Source organism: Aedes albopictus, chromosome 1 (genome assembly GCF_035046485.1).
Source record: "Aedes albopictus strain Foshan chromosome 1, AalbF5, whole genome shotgun sequence".
NCBI classification, from domain to species: Eukaryota; Metazoa; Arthropoda; class Insecta; order Diptera; family Culicidae; genus Aedes; species Aedes albopictus.
The window spans coordinates 78,606,246-78,627,501 of record NC_085136.1 but is presented as its reverse complement, the minus strand read 5'-3'; the positions used below and the strand labels follow the sequence as shown (position 1 = coordinate 78,627,501).

The following is a 21,256-nucleotide window of genomic DNA, read 5'->3' as shown; positions in this document are numbered from 1 at the left end:
ACCTTTTCCACCGAGATTTTAGATAACCAAGAACAGTTGTTGAGCTCAAGACTTTGTAGAACATGGCCCATGGACCACTGTGGGTATAAATCTGTCCCATCATATCTTCAATTAAGCTTGCAGATATGAAAATGCATGCTTCAAAGAACTTTTCGATAGCTGGAAATGCTTTTTGATAAAACATAGGTTCATGATTCTATGAGAGCGTCAATTTATTCCATCGTGCCACTAGTTACACGTGTAGATCTACAGACCAATACTGCCAGGAGTTCTTGGATAACCGAAAACAGTCGTTGAACTTATGAGCTCATGGCTACATCGACCCATGTGACCATATAACCATAATGTCATTGGTTACGCGTGTAGATCTAAAGACCTGTGCTCCGAGGAGTTTTTAGGTCTTGATAGACCATAGCTGTCTGAAGCTTCATGAGCATGAACCTCTCCCATCACATCATTGGATGCAGTTGCTGATCTAAAGATCTCCACGGAGTTCTAACAATAAACAGTTGTTGAAATGAAGACTTCGTTGAACATAGCTTTATGAACTCATGGTAGTTCCATGGGTAAGCAAAAACAGTAATTAATCTCAAGGTTTGGTAGATAATGGCTGTATGAATTCATATGAGAATCACTCTGTCCCATCATATCACTGATGAGTGTATAAGCTTGTACATTTAAAGGTCTATGCTTTAAGGAGTTTTTGGACAACTGGAAACACTTCTCGAACACATGTCGTTGTAGAGCACAGGTTCATGATCCTATACGAGCATGAACCTGTTCCATGATGGCACTGGATAGACGTGTAGATCGACCAAAGTGTCTAGACACTTGCTGATCGGAAGACCTCCAAGAAGTTCTTGTATAGCCAAAAACAGTTGTTGAACTCAAAACTTAGTTAAACTCGGCTCTCTGGACCCCATGTGGGTGTAAATCTGCCCCATCTTATCTTTTTCATATCACTCATAGATATGAAGAAGTATGCTTGAAGGAGTTTTTGGGTAACTGAAAACGCTTGTTGAACACATGTCTTGATAGAACATAGGTTCATGATCCTATGCGAGCGTTAATCTGCTCCATCTTGCTACTGCACTGGTTATAAGTGTAAATCCACAGTCCAATACTGGTAGGAGTTCTTGGATAACCGAAAGCAGTTGTTGAAATCAAGACTTAGTAGAACATGGCCCTATGAATCCTTGTGAGCATAAACCTCCCCCATAAAATCACTGGTTATGATTGTAGATTTGTAGATCTACACGCCAAGGAGTTTTTGGAATCGCTTTTGGACTATTTGTATTGATAGAGCATTCACCTGCTTCATCATGTCATTGGATATACGTATAGATTAGTACATCTTTGCTGCTTTAAGCTCTTGGATAATCACTGGATACACTTGCTGATCTAAAGATCACCATGGAGTTCTAGGATAACCAAAACCAGTTGTTGAGCTCAAGCCTTCGTAGAATATGGCTTTATGAGCCCATGTGAGTCCAAATCTTCTAAATCATCATCACTTGGCTTCGCTTGTATATAGGAAACCTGTGCTTCAAGTAGTTTTTATATTTCTGGAAACGCTTCTTGAACTTATGTCTTGATAGAACACAAGTGCATGATCCTATGCCAGCATAGGATCATGCCATTGGTTACACGTGTAGATCAATGGATCTATACTGCCAGGAGTTCTTGGATAACCGAAAACAGTTGTTGAACTCAAAAGTTGCGGTAGCTCATGAAACCATGAGTTTATAATGATCAATACTACAAGAGCTGTTGGATAACCCAAAACAAAATTGTTGAACTCAAGTCTGAGTATGCTTGTAGATCTGAAGTCCTAGATCTAGAGTTATGTCACATTATCAACCACGATCATTGAATCTCTTGAACACTTTACAGTTCCAGATTGATACTTTTAGAATATAGGATCTGTAGGACAAGTTCGATTGGTAGACTCTGAACAAGAAAGAAGAAGGAGGGCAAGATGTTAAAACTTGGACGGTGGGAACGACGAACCTGGATGAAGACGCATTGTCTTCTTAAGGAGAAGATAGAACTTGGATACCCAGAGGAACAACAACAATGAGATGAAACCTACATGCAGACGTCGTTCCTAAAGGAAAAACTCGAACTTGGACTGGACAAAGAAGCAGAATTTGTACGAAATATAAGTGAGCCTGGAGACGGTAGAACGTTCTGGGCGATTCACCACGACTAAGCAGAATTTGGTCGATTAGGCAGAATCTCAAAGAGTCTCAAGAAAGTTGAACTCGAGAACAATTATACTTATTCAATCTTCTTGAGATTTTTGCAGGATGAGGTCGAGCCTAGCCTAGCCTAGGTAGAAGTTGGTCGATAAGGTAAGTTAAGAACGTTGAGATAGAACCTAGACGAAGAAGCATTACTTTGAGCGAGTAGATGCTCGGACTTGAACAATAAAGTAGAACTTGTACGATGAGACAAAAAAAACGGAGAATGTAGAAACTGGAGATGGTAGAACGTTTAGGTCGGATCTCCGCAAGAAATTTGGTCGATGAGGCAGTATCTCTAAATCAAGTTTGCTCAGGGTGCTCAGGTGAGATACGGACGATGGAACAGAACCTGTACGAAAATGTAAACGCTGAAGAAAAAGGATGCAGAATTTGGTCGATGGGGCAGAATATCCAAAAAAATGTGAAGAATGTGGAAATTCTGAACAATCATGCTCATGACCATACACTTTAATCCGTATTGGGACTTTTGGAAGCTTAAGTCAAGCATGAATAAAAGGTGAAAGTTGTAAAATTAGGCAGAACCCGGACGATAAGGTGGGTTACGAACTATGCGATGGAATATGAACGATGAGAGCCTGATCCTGGATGTAGTGCCTAGTAATGGAGAAGCCCGAACTTGAACAATGAAGTACTGATAGAACTTATACGATTAGACAAAATATAAGCGGAGCAATACTTTAACCTGGAGATTTATGTTGGATCTCTATAACGAAGAATAATTTGGCCGATGAGGCAGATTTTTCAAAAGAGTTAGGAAAAACTTAATATTTGAGGAAAAAACATGGATACTTTTGGAGAATGGATTCGAGTCTGGACAAGAAGATAAAAGTTTGACGACATGGTAGGTGAAGTTCGGATCTCCACGAGAAAGAAGAAGTTGATCAATGAGGCCAGAATCTAAAAAAAATCTCCTTGTTTTGAGATTTTTGGATGATGAAATCAAGCCGGCGAAAATGGCAACTGTTAAAAAAATTCAAAAAACTTTACCCAAAAAACTTTAGGGTTTATAATTTTGATGCGATTCAAGTAAGCATTCCAGTGAGTTTCCTATATGGTTTCCGGCTAAAATATGTTGATGTTTTGGTTAGATTTTGGAATGATTTTTTTTTACAAAATTGTCATAGAAACTTTGAAAGGATCATTTTTTTCATTTTTTTTTATCAACAATTCTACATAAATATTGGAAATTTATTTTTAAAAAGCCTTCATCTAGAAAGATTTCGAAGCAAGGTTTCTATTTGCAAGTATTCTGTAAGCTGCACCATTCCATCTAAAGCCTTTTTTTGTATCCTAACAAAGTTAAGAACAGGAGTTGATTTAGGAAAATATTTGAATTTTATTTTGTAAATTCATCTTAGTATTCGTACATTTATTCCTCGAAGATCTTTTCTTCTGAAAAACTCAACGATGTTTGGTCGGATATTCATACCACGATTTCTACAGATTTTTTCTACAATTATTTAAAAATATTCCACAGATTCGTCGGATTTGCTATTTAGATTTTTTCTGGAATTCCTTCGATGATTTGCCATCAGGAACATTTTCAGGACTTCTTCTATGTAAAGGCTATTCGAGCAAATCAATTTAAATTGCTTCGAAAATTCTCTCAAGAATTTCCTCAATTTAAAATCGTTCAAAAATTTCTGCACACATTCTTCAAGAATTATTTTCCAAGATTTATCCTGAAATTCTTCTGAAATCTTCAGAAATATCTCTAAGGTTTCCTCAAGCAATTTCTCAGAAAACCGCTCCAGGAACTTGTTTAAGGAATTCAAAAGTTTCTCCGAGAACTTCTCCATAAACTTCTCCTGAGACTTGTTTAGAGATTCCTCTGAAATTTTCTTCGAAGATTCCTCCGGAAATGACATTATGCGATCCTCCATAACTCCTTTCAGAAAACATTCCAAAAACTCTAAAAAAAATTTCTTAAGAAATTCCTCGAAAAATTCTTCCAAGGAACGACTTTTCCGTAGCAATCGGAAAAATCGGAATCTTTCAAAAATTCCTCCATTAGTCAAGGATTTTCCCAGAAGCTCTAACAAGGGTTCTTCCGGGAGATTTCTTTTAAAGAATCTATGCATAGAAATTTACAAAAAATGCTCCCGAAATACTCCGAAAGAGTTTTACAGAATATTATACTCACAATCATCTGAGAATTCCTAAAATGTATTTTTCTGATATTTATTTATGAATTTCTCGAAGAGTGTCTTTAGGAGTTAATCAAAGCATTTTCCCACGAGCTTCTCCGAGCAGAACTTCAGAAATTTCTCCAACACTGCTCCTGAAAATCCTTCAGGATTTTTCGAGGGTCTCCTTTAGAAAATCTTCCGAGGTTTCCTCCAGGCATTCCCTCGAAAAGTACTCTGGGGATTCTTTCAGCGAGTCCTCAGAGGGTTTCACCAAGATTACCTTCAAAGACGGCACACCAAACCCCTTTGAGCATTCTTCGGTGAAGTTTTCCAATGATATTTCCCGGAGTTTTGTCCTGAAATTCATCTAGGAATTAATTTATGTTTATTCTAAAACTAAGATTTTAAAATGATTTTTAAGGCAGGATACTAGGACTGCTCGAAAGAATTTCTCAAAATAATTCCGGAATTATTCCTTGAAAAATCTAGGAGGCATATTTTTTCTGTAAAAATTGTTACGATCCGGAAAAAGCTTGAAAGACATTCGTAGAATTTTTTTTTGATAAATTTCAGAAATTATTTTCTGAGAAATTCCAGAAAAAAAAGTTCGAGGTATTTTGAAATCAAGCACTCTGGATATCTCTGAATTATTTCCTAGAAGCATATGCGTACTTATTTTTGTAGAAATGCCTTATAAACTGCCTTGCGGCTGTTTTTAAAATAAACCTCGTGGAAATCATCGAAGCAATTTTTGGGGTGATTACTCTTTTATATTGAAAAGTTGAAAAATATCTAAAAGTCATCAATAAAAAAACATGAAATTATTATTATTCTTCTAACAGTTTGACTGCGAGGTTAAAATACGACTGAAGTAGGTATGTACCTGAATCCGGTTTCAATTTCAGTAGCCAGATTAGTCCATAATGGAAAGCACTACATGACAAGTTCAGTGCGATGTAATCTACATAGCTGACAATTTAATACGAACCAGTACAAATGGCTTACAATCACATGACTTCAACAGTCCAAACCGCAATAATGAGTTTTACGGATTCGATTACTGTGTTCCCATTCACCTTACTGTTGTAACTGTCGAAGGCGTACATGCAGATTGCAGGCCCTGTGATCCAAGATTGTTATCGAAAACAAGTCGAACGGTCAACCGAAAATACCTGTAGGCAGTAACCGCCTAATATGTTCGAGTGTAACTGGTGTGGACGTCCAATAGACTTAAATAATATCAAAGTGCTGCCCACAAATATTGAACCGGTAGATATACCGCTAGACTAGCTTGTGATTTCGATCACATGACGTCAAACTCTGGATTTTCATCTAGATCTAGCGATCTAGTTCACTGATTGTGGATTGATCGAACGTAGCCGATAGCTGAATGGTCATTTACTATTTTCACACCGATAAGCTATTATGTGGCGATTGAAATGCCATTGATTGCAAACAATCACGGTAGATAAGTGGTATCTAAGGCAGCCAGCGTTTGTTTTTGGGGGCGGACACTTTCAAAAGATTTGCATTTTTTTGCGGCATGTTTGCACACTCTTTTGGCTTGTGCTGACCGGTTTCTAATTATCTCCATTATATCTTTACTTTGGTTAAGTGCCAATCATTGTTTCGCTTGTCATGTGCATGCACACATTCAGTTGAGTTAGGATTTTTTTTTGCAACGAAACTTAACTGATGGCAGATATCAGGGATGGAAAATGTCACAAATTTCATGGGAACATGCTGTCATGATAAAATCAGAGCTGCTTGAATTACTCTAAATACCTTAAAGAGTTTCTTCAGATATTCTCCCAGGCATTCAGGAATCCCTCCAGAAAACTTTCAAGTTTTTTTCCTAGGAGTATCCAAATGTATCACCAAATAAAGTTATGTTTTTAAGAGATTCCTTCAGACAATCCTCCAGTTTCTTGCAAGAATTTTTCTAGTAATTTCAGTACAATTTCTAGAAGAACTTAAAAAAACTCTGGAAGAATTTCTAAAACAATTCCTGCAGAAATAAAGGAATTCCAGAAGATATTTCTGACGTAATTGCAGGAGCAATAAAAAAAATCCTTGTACAAATTTCTTAAGAAATTATTGGAGGATTTCTGAAAAACTCATGTAAGAACTTTTGAAGAAATCCCTTAAATTCTGAAGAAGTCTGCGGAGATATTTGGAAAGAATCCCTGAAGGAATTTCAGCAGGAATTTCTGAAACAATCCTTGATGGAATTCATGAAGAAATCTGCAGCAGAATCTTGAATGAATCTCTAGAGGATGGAATATCTGAAGAAATTCGGGGATGAAATTCCGAAGAACTTCCTGTAGAAACTCCGAATAACACCGTTGATCAGGGTTGTGAAATGTTACGGAAATGTCATGGATAAAATGTCATGACATTTTCCATTTCTACCATTTACTGAGCAATTTTCTGCCCGTGACCACAAGCTTTCAATAATGTTAGTTAGAAATGATAAAATAACGATATCGTTGATACACATTTTTTTACTAGGGACAGTGAAATGTGCAAATAACGACATTGCATTTTTGTGATAGTTTACAACCCTGCCCTTAAGGCGAAACTGGAAGAATTTCCTCACTTTTTGGTTTTTGATTTTTTATTAAATAACGAAGCAATATTTTCAAAATCGGTTTTCGTGCACATGTAGAGTATGGATCAAGGTATCTTCTGATTTTTTTTTGTAGTGGAAAATATTTTTCGTTTTTGCAAAAACCATTTTTGAACAAAATTTCACAAAAAAATTGTTTCTGCAAAAATGGAAATCATTTTCCAACTCAAAAAAATTCAGAAAATACCTTGATCCATACTCTACATGTGCATGAAAACCGATTTTGAAAATATTGCTTTGTTATTTAATAAAAAATCAAAAACCGAAAAAATGGAAAAATGCTTCCAGTTTCGCCTTAATGGAATTCCTAGAAAAGTTCATTGAGGATTTTTAAAGAAATAATCTTATAAAACTTTTTGAAGATTTTCTGTGGACGTGTGTCTGGAGAAACTCTTGAATAAGCTTCTGTAAATATTAATAGAACAATTAAATTTTAGGATACTTATAAAGGAATTACTGTAGAAATCCCTAGCAAATATTGTTAGAAATTCGTGGCAAAGTTTTAAGAGTTATGCTTAGAGGAAAAGCCGGAAAAGTTTTGGGGAAATATGTAGAGAAATATCGAAAAGCCATTGTGAAGGAATCTGTGTATGAACTACAGTGGGAATTTCTGGAGGAAAGCAATATATATATACTAACAATCGCCAGACGCAAATAAGCATGCATGCTGAATTGTTGCTTTATAATAGTAATTATAGCTGAACTAAAATTATGCTGTACATATTACTGTACAAAGGCTATTTAAATTGAAAAAGTAGCCAATGTTCAACTTTTCGTATTGGTATTAACAATGATAATTTAAAACACTTTTCAAGCGTTTAATAAGATTTTTATTCGACTCGCAGTAATTCCTTTACAACATACATAGTTTAACAAGACATTTTCTGCTTCTTGTTAAGTTCACGTACAAATTAGGACATGTATCTGTCTCTCTCTCTCTTCTTGGCGTAACGTCCTCATTGGGACAAAGCCTGCTTCTCAGCTTAGTGTTCTATGAGCACTTCCACAGTTATTAACTGAGAGCTTCCTCTGCCAATGACCATTTTGCATGTGTATATCGTGTGGCAGGCACGAAGATACTCTATGCCCAAGGAAGTCAAGGAAATTTCCTTTACGAAAAGATCCTGGACCGACCGGGAATCGAACCCGTCACCCTCAGCATGGTCATGCTGAATACCCGTGCGTTTACCGCCTCGGCTATATGGGACATGTATCTGTATAATGTGTTTTTTACAACTCAAATAAGCGCTTTCGTTTCATCATGCTTCGACTCAGAGTACATGATGCAAAACACGTGTTTTTTATTGAACAACAGCTGGATTAATCTGTTGTTCAGTCGTTAACCATAATTTTGTGCTGAATAGGAGTCGAAGTCTGATCATTATTAAACCACGGGAACTTTATGTTTTGTTTTGAGCGCTGCAATTCATCATCTCTAGAATGGCGCAGATATGAAGGCATGCGGCTGGCAATCGACGAGTCTCGAGTTCGAATCTGGATTTAGGTAAATTTATATGTAGTTATTATTTTACAATATTTCTTCACAGCATTAAGTTCCAATCATAAACTCTCGTGGAAATTGAAATTTTTTGCTTTTTTTTAATTTTTAATCATTTTTGCTAAACTTGAATAACATCTTTACTATATAGTTGTAAAACGATTTAACAACAAACAGTTCACTTGATACACAACACTATGCTTTATAGTTTCTCCAAATTTTTGTGAACAAAACCCGAACAAAGGTTGTGCCTGAAAATTATCCAAATGTTATTCAGCATCATGCTGAATCAATTCGTCGTAAAGGTGCTTGTAAAATGAGTGATTGTTAGTTGGGTAATGCAAGAATCTCTGGAGGAATTCCTGTAGGGTTTTCTGAATGAACCCCTGGAGAAATTCCTGGACACATTCCGGTTCCAATAACATTCCCAGAGCAATTCCTGAACAAATTTCTGGTTAACTCATTGAAAAAATACCTGTTCAATCTTCTGAAGAAATCTCTGGAAGATTTGCCCGGAAGAAGTTATGTAAGAATTTCCGAAGGATTTACTAAACGAATTCCTAGAAGAATATCTAAAGTAAACCCATGGAAATCTACCTAGAAAAAATCTCTGGGAAATTTCTGTAGAAATTCTTGAGGAAATTTTTGAAGAAAAAGCTGGAGAAATTTCTTAAAAAATTCCTAAAGAATTTCTCGGAAAAACCGCTAGAGGAGCTTATTGAAAAACATTGATAAATTTCAAGACCGAAATCCCGGAATAACTACTGAAGGAATCCATGAAGGGGCTATCCATATACTACGTAGACTCTTAGGGGGGGGGGGGTGGGTTTTCTGATCAAAGTCTACGCTCCATACAAATTTCGAAAATTTTGTATGAACAAAAGTTTACGAGGGGGGAGGAGGGGTCTGAGATGGCCGAAGTCTAAAGTCTACGTAGTTTATGGACAGCGCCAAAGCGATTTTGGAAGGAATCCATAGGCGCTGTCCATAAACTACGTAGACTCATTTTTGGTCATGTCGGATCCCCCTTCCCCCCTCGTTGACTTTTATCCATACATAATATCGAAAATTTGGTATGGAGCGTAGACTTTTTCCAGACCCCGTCCCTCCCTCAGAGTCTACATAGTTTATGGACAGGCCCATAGAAGATTTCTCGAAGGTAACCTTTGACAAATTTAAGGAGGAATCGCCACAAAGATTTTTTGACGGAATGTCCAGCGAAATTACTAAAAGAATCTGTGGAAGAGAAATATTGTAAGAACTTTAGTGGAAGTTTTTCTAAAGAAATCACTTGAAAAATTTGTGGAGAAATTCTGAACTTTTGGTTTTCCGAAGGAACCGCTGTAAGCATTTCTTAAGGAAGATGTTTTAGAAGAAATTTCAAAAGAGATGGTTGAAAGGAATTCTTAGGGGTTTTTTTTAATCCGTGGAGTTATTTAAAAGAAATGCAAGGATTACATACATTAGTTTCCAGTGTTTACTCTTCAAAACTTTAGATGAACACTTGGTTTTTACACACATTTATAACGAGAATTTGTTCGGCCCCATATGTCTGTTTTCTGTGGTTCAACTGAATCTGGCAGATTATGGATTCATCGTGCAGTCACCTATAATTTATTTTCATTATTTGAATGACATAGATTGCAAACTAGATGATAAAACATGTAAAAAGCACTATTTGCTGCCGTTTACCGATACTGGTTCGGAGGCGGGGCTTTTCCAATTTAGATTTGCACTTTTGGCGGCTCATTTGCATTCTTTATTGGCTTTTGCTGCCCGCCGTCTAATTGTTATCATTATCAACAGCTTCAGTTTTAAATAAGTGCCAATCATTGTTTTGATTGCATTTGTCATTGCTGAAAGACCACTGTGATGTCCCAGACAAATAGACGTGCGCCAAGAAAATACAAATGGTAAAACAAATTTAGCTTGAGGTGAGCTGAGGTTTGATTTGGCCTCAAATATAAATCTGTTTTAAACAAACGTAACCTCCCAAGTAACATTTTAAGTGTTGTTCGACTTTAAAAGAGTTCTTCATGACCAATTTAACTCGCAATAAAACTGATTTATACATCAAAACGTCTTGATAACCTCTTTAAGAGCATCTTCCGACTAAGTGGTCCATTCTCGGAGAGGTTGTGCAAACCGCATTAAGAGTAACAATAAAACCGTTTTAAAACCTAGTTGAAATATTTTTCCATTCTCGATTGTTGTTTTTATTTTACAAAAACTATGACAGCTCAAGATGCAGAGAAGCTTCTTCGTTGCAGAATCATAAAATTAATGTGCTTCGGAAATGGTGAATATTATCATCTTGGAATGAAAGAAATCAATTTGTTAATTCAGTAAAACTATCTCGAAACACAATAAAACGTTAGCTAATTCTTCAATATGGCGACGATCATAATTAGTGAAAATAAATCGAAAGCAAGTTTACTTTTATGATGATCGCAATAAACCTAGCGGTGTCGTAGTTTCTGCTTTTCCACCAACAGATGTCGTTACTAATCGAACGAATTGCCATCTGTTGAGAGTTTGAACAGTTTTATTGTGGTAATAATGGTTGCCAGAAGGTTTACATATCGGAGAGTTTTGTTTACTACTGGCTTTATGGAAATCTTCAACTAAACTATAAAACATTTTATCAATGGTTTTCATAAAAGTAGTAATAAAACTGTGAGTTTCAATTATTGCTGTAATAAAACCCTAATAATAATCAAACAAAACCAATCAGCAATGGAATTGTTACTTGATTGATTTGAAAATAATGAAAACATGTGAAAGGGAGCATCCATTAAGTACGTCACGCTTAAATTGGGAATTTTCATCCCCCCCCCCTACCCCCTTTGAACGGGTTTTTCCAATACCTAATACATTGCTTGTCACACTTGTTGACACACCTTCACAAACCCCCCTCCTCCCTCTAAGCATGACGTACTTAATGGATGCCCCCAAATGATCTGACATTATCCTCGCTTTGTCCTGATCAGTGAATCAAAATTCAACCATCGCGCAACAATAATGACAATGTCGCAACCTGTATTTGTTGCGACAAACAAACCCATGCGACATAAGTTTGTCCCAACTTGAAAATAATGGGATTAACATCGTACACCACGAGCTTAGAGATTTTTAAGCCATGCATTGCGATTTTCGAACGGTAACTTCGAGTCGCTAAACACTGCCACTCTGGTGAAGCTCTATCATCAAACAGTTTCTACTTTGGGTTCGCAATTATTGATTATTCACGAGTTGAAAAGTTCGCAACAAATTCAGCTTCCGTTTTGTCTGCAACAAAAAATTTCGAGATCATGTCATTATCTGTTACCAGTAGGGATAAAAAGTAGGGTAGGTAATCAAACTTTGAACCAAATTGCGGCTTTCTGAAGCAGTGCAAATTTTAAGTGATTTTTTCTCCCACATGGAAATAATTTACTACGGCAAAATCTTATGTACATGAAAGCCACGGGTATAAGCTTTCTGTTGAATGGTAAAAAGTTTGCATTTGCACCGAATTTCATTGAAATATTCGATTTTTCATCAACAATGATTTTAATCTTAATTTGAACCATCGTAATCATAATTTGAACCAATTTTAATCTTAATTTGAACTACTGGCGGCAGCAGCTCGAGTAACTCATAAAACAGCCAATTCCTTGCTAAACAACTTAAATCACATGAATCTGCTTATTCTCATACCTATTTATCATTAGGCAGTGGAATCTCAACTCAGAATGTTCGAAATTCTTTAGGAATTTAGAAACTAAATTTGGAATTTTTCATCCCCCAAGAGTAAACAAAGCAACCACTAGCGCAGTCTGTTGGCCAATACTGGAAGCTCGCCCCCGTTTACTAGTTCAAATTTAGATTACAAATGGTTCAACTTAAGATAACATTCTCCAAGTAAGAATCATTTAAATTTGATAATTTTATGACAAATAATGCGGAATATTATTCGGTTGGTCGATTCTACGATAAATATGCTTTCATTTGACGTATTCACTTATTGCGTGTTATGCAATGCTTGACCTGTATGGGTGCACCGAAAATGTGCTTTCTCTGGGGGGAAATAGATGAAAATCACAGTGATTTTTCAATTGCTTATTTTCGATGACAAAAACGCGTTTTTCAATGCTTTTAAAGTTTATGTTATCAGATAATATTACGAAAAGCTGTTTAACATCTTTTTCGGGACAATATGTGCCCAAAAAGTACGTCATTTCAATGAATTTCAAAATAGTTCAAATTAAGATTACATTTTGACTAGTTCAAAGATTGATTTCTTACCCTAATCGTCGCATCTTCTTTGTTGCTTGTTTTGTGCCTCTTTTGTCTGACAATTCTCTTCACTGGTCGTGATCGTATTATAAACTATAGGTAGGTACAGTCTGACTAATGCTGCTAACATTTTTGCCAAGGTTTTTCCAACAAATACGGTCATAGCTACTTCGTCATATAACGCCATATGTTAGATCCTTGGTCACAGCTTCAACCAAGCTCAATCCATAGCACAGTCCACTGTTCTACGATTCCACGAAAGTGTCACACAACTTAGGTATAGGAGGTACGCTCAAAAAGGCGCGCATGCGAGTCAAGGTCAACGGCACGCGCCAGCAGCTAGACTTGACTCGACTTGATCACGTCGCGTCAACAAAACGACCAGTCGCGATGGAAATCGCGGGTCCGACCCAGAGGGACACGAATAACCGTTTGACATCAAAAGGATTGCTTTTTTTTTGTTTACAAAGTTGTACAAAGTCTTTTGACACTGGAGCATTTGTCCGTCCGTATCGATTTCTTGAAGGTCGTTCCGTCGAACCAGTTTGTCCGCACATGCGCTAGTAGGAAGTTTTTATCTGTCAATCAAATTTTCGTACACGCTTCGTTGGCTGTCGCCATGTCGCAGCGCGGCGCTGGCGAAAATTCCCACGAGGCTTATTGAGCTGTCACAGGGCAACGCGCAGCTGTGCGCGGACGCGGAGTCTCAATACCTAGTTACGGTACATTGGTTTTTAATTAAACGGTATTTTAGCCGCCTTCGGCGGCAGTGCTCTACAACCCTTAACTTAGACAGATAATCATAACAATTTTCGAATTGACAGCTTTACTGAGTGACTGGGTGTACCGTACCTACCCGCAGCATGCCCTGTGAATCACGCAGTAGGCCGAACGGGCAAACGAAACGAATGCCAGAACGTGCTCAACCGCCCAGTCTAGCCTACTGGAGATCTCGTATCATTACAGTTCAGTGGAATTTTGCCCTTCTGTACGTTACCAGCTGCACGCCTTTGACTTGGCGGCAGTAAAAGAATTCCGATTCATTACAACAGTGATCGGTCTGTTAAGTCATGCAGACTCACTACTGTACTACTGTACTGAAGCTAACACGTGTGACGAGACAGCTGCACATTGTGTCAGCTGTGCTGTTCTGTTATGATCGATTCTCTGAGAACAAATCAATCAGAACAAATTTGTTTACAGGCACACGTGAAATTTATTTCTTTGTGACAGGGAACGAAATTGCATTCATTATTGTCGGACGATTGTCGTCGCCGTCACCCTAAAAGGTATGATGCAACCTTTTCGCTTGACAGCCGACCAAAGATCACGACCCGTGAAGAATGCTGAACAGCGCAGTTATCTTCTGTCGGCTTGACGTTTGACGTTGTAGTACTAACTCTGGTCGGTGGTAGGTAGTAGATCGAATTGGATTGGTTATAATTGGCCACGGCGCCATTTGCCATTGGAAAAGTGAAAGTTTTTCACGGCAGCACCCTTTTTTCCTACGAGGAGAGCTGCTCAGGATTTTTTTTTGTGTATGTCGTCCATTCCATTAACCAGAAGGATAAGAATTATTGCCTAATGCTTGGCCCTCAGGCGTCGTCGCGTCGTAATAAGATTGAAAGTTATTCGAGCAGTACTAGTTAGGTAACCGATCTACCGGTTGATTTTTCGTGGTAGCATTTTGATTTTATAAAAGTCTATTCGACATACATGCAAGTTACACACGATCAGACCATATTGGGCGGAATTCTCTGTGAAACTTTCAACTTGTTTTCGATAACAATCTTGGATCTACTGGGCATGTACGCCTTCGACAGTTACAGATTTGTGGTTACTACAGTAAGGTGAATGGAACAGAAATCGATTCCGTGAAACTCATGATTGTGGTACGGAGTGACTCTCGGACTCTCAAAGTAATAATATACAGGGGATAGACAAAATGATCGGGACAGGCAAAATTTTCACCTCTCAAAAAAATTTCAAGTAGCTGTAACTTTTAGAAAAGTGCAGCAAATATTCTCAAATTTTCACTGTTAGTTGATCATTTAGTTGTGTGTTAGTGGTCTAATTTTGGAACAGATCGGGCTATTCTGCACGAAGTTATGTAGATTCTAAGAAAAAGGTATATTTATCCTATAGCCAACTTTGAGCTGTTATATCTCCGGATTCAATGAACCGAATGAAATGAAATTTTGACCAATTATGACTTACATAATGAGCTATGAAAAACTTTTGACTTAACTTAAAATTCTTAACGCGAAAGAAAATTATAGCGGTTAGATTATATTTCTAATAAAACACCAAATTATCCAAAACTTCAATATCGTTTCAAAATTCAAGATGCAAATTATAGTTCATTTAAATGCCCTCTAAATGACTTATATATAAATGTGTTTTGAAAGAAAGTAACAACATAGCTTACAATAAATTGAGAAAGTAATGGGATGCATATTAAAAATAGATCAATTTACTAAAAAATCGTGAAATAAATGAAATCGCTATAACTTTTTCTCTTGTTAAAAATTTCAAGTTAAGTCAAACGCTTTTAAGAGTTCATTATATAAGTCATGAATGGTCAAAAATTCATTGAAATTAGTTCATTGAATGCGGAGATATACCAGCTCAAAGTTGGCTATAGGATAAATATACCTTTTTCAAGAATCTTTATAACTTCGTGGAGAATGGCCCGATCTTTTTCAAATTTGGACCACTGATACACAACTAGTTGATGAACTTACAGTAAAAATTTGAGAATATTCGATGCACTTTTTGAAAAGTTACAGCTAATTAAACATTTTTTGAAAAGTGGAAATTTTGCCTGTCCCGATCATTTTGTCTATCCCCTGTATGACTGTAATCCAATGTACTGGTTCGGATTAGATTGTCAGATACTTGGATCGTATAGAACAGGTCATGTTGTCAGGGTGTCTACTCATAACTCAAAATAAAATTCCCTGAGTTTTCCAGGTTTTTCCAGATGAAATTTTGAAAGTTTTGAATTATAAACTTAAATAAATTATAAAACAACCCATGTTTTCTAAAAATTATAAAGGGTGACTTAGGGTATCATCGGCAGGTTTGTTCTCTTCGTCATGAGGGATTTATGCCGGCCAAATTGCCTGAAACTTGATCATATTCAGCTTGGTTGGGAAGGATTTGATGCCAACTCTGAGTTCAACAGGTTTAAAAAAAAACCATGACGAAGAGAACAAAACTGCCAAAAATACGTAAGTTCCCCAACTTTTCAAAAACTCTTTCAAGATTTCTGAGCATAATTCCTGAAATTTCTTCCAAAGTTTCTTCCTGGATCTCCGCAGGATTCTTTCACACGAGATATCTGTTTGAGTACGTCCCGATATTTCTTGCAAAGGTTTTCCGATATACTTCTACACCGTGTCCAATAAGTTCTCATACAAAATCAAATTGCATTCATTTCTCATCTGTAATTAGGATTTTCAAAGTAAGATTATTCATTGAAAGGCCAACTAACATTGATCAAATACAGCATATGTTTTGGAATTAATTGTCCTTTATCCTTCTCTGCTGATCGCTTATGTGTCGTAAGTCCATTTCAGCTGGCACGCACGCCATTTCATTGGTATTTCGTCTCATTTTTACAGGTACAGGTTTTAGGTTGAAACAAATTAGGTTCCTGTCCTCACCATTGCTAGTAGCAACTATGGCCACAAGATAAAAAATATAACATTCTGTATTGGTTAAGTACGAAGCCGTTTTATGTTGTACAAAATAAAACGTAAATTAAACAAAAATTACCATTTACCTGTTTTAATGACATTTCTTGTATTAAAGAAGCATGACTGCATAGTATCTTGTTGATTCACATTATTCTCCCTTCTAAAACATGCTTGTGTTCCTATTGTGGTAAATTTTGTTCAAAATTTACGTTTCATGATGTTTATCTTTAATATAACGGTCATTTTCAAGGAAATCAGCCCAAGTTGAGCTTACTTTTAAATTTATTACCATATCATCACTAAAATTGCTTAAATTTAACCTTAGTATATCCATTTGGTACAATACTGGGGATAAAAACTCAAAATTTAACCTTATGGACTCTATTTAGCTACCGTAGAATGAAAAACTTTTCGAACATTTTGCTTGCGTGCCGGAGCAAACGGATTTCAGAAAACGGAAGTGTACTACTAGGCTTCTAAAAACAAACAAAAAATATCGTTATTCTAAACCGTATGCTTTATTGAATCAGTATTATGTGGCCCTTCAATACATGCATTCACTTTGAAAATATGAATAACAGATGTGAAATAAAATTAAAATTTCTAAATTTGTATTTTGTATGAGAACTTATTGGACACGGTGTAGAGATTCTCGCTGGATTCCTCCTGAAGATCCATCCAAAACTATTCAAAGTTTCTTCAAGAATGTCATTGGTTGAACCTCGTAGCCATGCGCTTAGAGTCCGGGTGGATGAGGGTTCGATTCCCGCTCCGAGCGATGAAATTTTTCACGTCTTATCCATAGCCACTCCGTGTTAAGTTTCGTTCAATCGGTACAGCCGCCGGCTGAGGCCAGTGTCCATGTCTGTTTTAGTGGTTTTCCGGGACAGCTATCCATAAACTTTCGAACTTTTCCGATAGTTCTCCGATATTCCTCTTGTTTTCTTCGCGGAACTTCGTCCGCAGCTGCTTGAGGTTTTCAGAATTCCTCCTTGGATGTCCTTTATATTTGTTCTCGGGATTACTATTACCTAGAACTTTTTTCGAGATTTCTCATTTTTTTCTCAGGTTTTTCCTGAAGTTCATGTCGAGATTTTTTCAATAACACTTTGCGGAGTTTTTCGCAAGATTTTATTTGAATTCCCACGAATATTTCTCCATGAATTTTCTATAAGGTATTTCGTAAGTTATCTCAGGAGATATTCTGAGGAAAACCCGTAGAAGAATCCCTGCAATTACTTTGGGAGAAATCCCTAAAGGAGTATCCAGAATCAATTTCTGGTAAAGATTCCGGGAAAAATTTTGAATAATGCATAGAATATCTGTAAAAACTCTCAGGTGGATCACTGCAAGAAATCCGGTACAACTACAAGAAACAGCATGGCTCTGAAAGAATGCAAGAGAAGAATTCAATGAGAAATATCAGCAACAACTCCTGTGGAAATCTCAGAAGGCACTCTGGAAAAAAAATCTTAGGAGAAAATCCAGGGTAAATGCAGAAAAACTCTGAGAGACATCTCATGACCAACATCGGAAGGAATCTTCTGAGAGAAGTTCCAGGAGATACTCCGAGAAAAATCTCAGGTAAAACTCCAAAATAAACCTCGCGAAAACTTTTAACAAATTCCTGTAGGAGACTAGGAAGAACATCTCGAAGAAAGCCCAAAGCAATGGTTTGAAGATATCACAGGAAACAAATGAAAGAAATCTTTTGAGGAACTCTTGCACTAAATTCGTGAAAACTCCTTCAGAAACCCTTGGAGGAACTTTAGTAGAAACCCCAGGAATAACTCCTTTAGCAACTCTGAAAGACATTCTGTGAAGATCTTCTGGGGAATTCTTAAGAAGAACACCGGAAGGAATCGGGTAAAATTTCCGTGAGGAGTGCCGAAAGAAATTCCACGATTTGTCTCGACAGATATTCTTATAGAGTATTCGGGATAAATTCTGGTGGAAATCCTACGAAGATTTCACTCAGCAAAACACTGGAGGAGCTCTGGGAAGAAATAGCATCCCCGTGAAAAACTCCAGGAGAAATCGGTTGGAATTCAGGAATCCTGGAAGGAATCCGGAAGTATACCTTTCCGGAAAAAAATCAAAAAGGAATACCAAGAAAAATAGCGTCAAAAATGCGGAAGGAATTTAATAAGTAATCCTGGGAGGCATTCCAGGAGGTATTTTTCTATATGGATTTTTACTACCAAGTTCATACGACCCAATGTTTTTTTTTTATCGGAGTAAAATTTCCCTGAGTACTCCAGAAATTCCCTGAGTATTCCAGGTTTTTCCCTGTTAAATAAAATTCCCTGAGGATTCCCGGTTTTCCAGGTTTTTCCAGGTAGTAGACACCCTGGTTGTACGAAATACGATACACAGTGGACTATGATAGCTACTGGAATTGAAACTGGATTCAGATATTTACTGCATCCGTACTTCAACCTCGTAGCCAAACTTTTTTTTCAGTTAGTAGTGGTACCGGTTATCGACAACGATATATTTTGATAAGGGTAAGTATTTTGAGATCCCGTTCTGTTACGCTTATTCAAAATGAACTAGTAGAACATATCGTAGCAAATTTATGCCTACAAGCTATTGTTATAACTGAGCACAATTCGATTAAATTGAATGTTCATATGCAATTCTTTGTGTGCGTTTTGGTCTGTGATTTTCTTTCTTTTATTTTTTTACATCCCACTATTTTATATTTTATGTAGTCGATTATTCGGGAGAAAACATGTTGAGTTTTATTATTATTGTTTTATGTTGATTTTTAACTTTAATAAGAAAAAAGTTACAAGGGGGGGAAATTGACCTGGCCCCTACCCCTATTCTAACATTGCATTTACCGATGCCATGGTTACGCTTTGCTGCATCTCTGTGCCCCCAATTTCGGGCGCGGAAAATGCATCATTGCATGAAATCGTCGAGAGTCACATTGGAATTCTTGAAGACTCTTGGTCACCAGAAGCCAGCCAGCGGTCATTAGCACCACTCTTGAAGGTACTGACTGGCCTTTGTCTTATTCTGTGCATCTGTGCATGGCGGCATCTTCGGCATTGGTGCTGACGCAACCATGCATTTTAGCACCTATGAGGAGAGTCTCTCTAGCAACAGGTATGAGGAGACAACAGTCGTCATGCAGTGGCTAATGGCTAATGCAGTGTTGTGCAAACTTTGTAGTGCATGAAGGTTTGTTGGTATGTACCAATCGATGCACACACTTTGGAAAAGGGTGCAAAGATTCAATCCGACAAATTGATGAAGTACTTTTACCTCTTTTGTCACCAACTAAAGGAATGTTAAAGCAGGTACATGACTTTGAGTTTCTTTGAATTGATGTAATAGAAGGCATAATTCTTAATTGAAATGTAATGTCAGATGCATAGATTAGTAGTCATTTTGAAATAAGTATCAGGTGGAATTGGGGTTACATAAGATACAAATGTTACAGCATATATTTTTAAGTTGCAAAAAAAAAGCATTCTGAGGCATGCCTTAACGAACGTCCATACTGTAATTGTTGACGTGTCAATCGATCGATTGGTGTTTTCACACCAATGATAATTGCCACGTGCTGATCGTAATCCCACTGATTGCAAACCTAGATAATCATATGTATCTGTAACTCCAATCTCAACAACCATTTGCCACCGTTTACCGGCAGTATTGGTTCTGAGGCGGGGCACCTTTAAACAACTCTCGTTTGCACACTACATTTAAATTGGCTTGTGCCGACCCTCGTCGCTAATCATTATCATTACCACCAACATAAGCGTTGATTTTGAATAGTGCCTATTCCTGGTATTTCGTACTTGCAATCGTAGATGTAGATTTTTGGAAGCAAACCAGTGTTGCCAGAGAGCAACCTCGAAATAGGTTAGATACCATTTCAAAGTTGGATCGAAAATGTTTCAAATCTGATGTTATGTTTGTTCCAAATAGTTTTATATATTTTTTTTTTATGAGAACAAACTGACAATATGTTAGAACTCTTCTTCAACCGACGTTTTGTTAACCGTCAAATACGTTTGGTTTAACAATATTTTTTTTTTCTGAGTAAAATTGAGTATGGGCGATAACATGAAGCACGATGTGGTTCAAATCATGAAACATGCTTTCACAAATCTCTTGTACATACAATGGAAAGCCTTTTCAAATTTCCTCTAGTCTTCGTTCCATAAATGGCAGCAAAAGTGCACAAGTCGACAGGTAATTGAATCGGTTCGCTTACTAACCGATCACGACCGATCATCAGAGCGTAAAAGGTAATAAATCATAAGCAAAAACCCGCTTGCGCGGTGAGATGCTTCCTGTCCCGATATTTGTAGAGGGAGGAGGTGTTTCTTCTCGGTGCAAAATATATGCGAGGTTTCTAGGCAGACCAGTTCGATCGATCGCTTACCCGGTCGTCACCGGTATAATTGGTAGGTAATGGTTCATTATTACTCGGTGTTTTTCACCTGCAGCTCTGTGATGCTTACCGGACAGACCTGTTTTAAAGTTTGCTTCATGATGGATAGTACACAGAGATGAGCTGTACCTTCTGCGGCAATATCGGCACATCGGACCTCCGTTTGGGTTTGAAAAAAAGTTGACTATTTTGCTGCCTGGGAGTTACATTGGTAAATCCATTAGACTTTAGTAGATCCTCAGAATCATTATGGAATCGAAATAAAAGGATATAGGTTTTATCACGGTTTCTAAGCTGTTAGTACACAGGGTCAACTATTTTTCCATTTTTAAATTTTCATTTG

General features: G+C 37.2%; 1 protein-coding gene across 1 annotated transcript in view; it reads right to left on the bottom strand.

Annotated features, from left to right (window-relative positions):
• Positions 1–21,256, bottom strand: part of LOC115256582 (mucin-5AC-like) — a 385,160-nt gene that overhangs the window by 94,147 nt on the left and 269,757 nt on the right. The gene's annotated exons all lie outside the window — the stretch shown is intronic.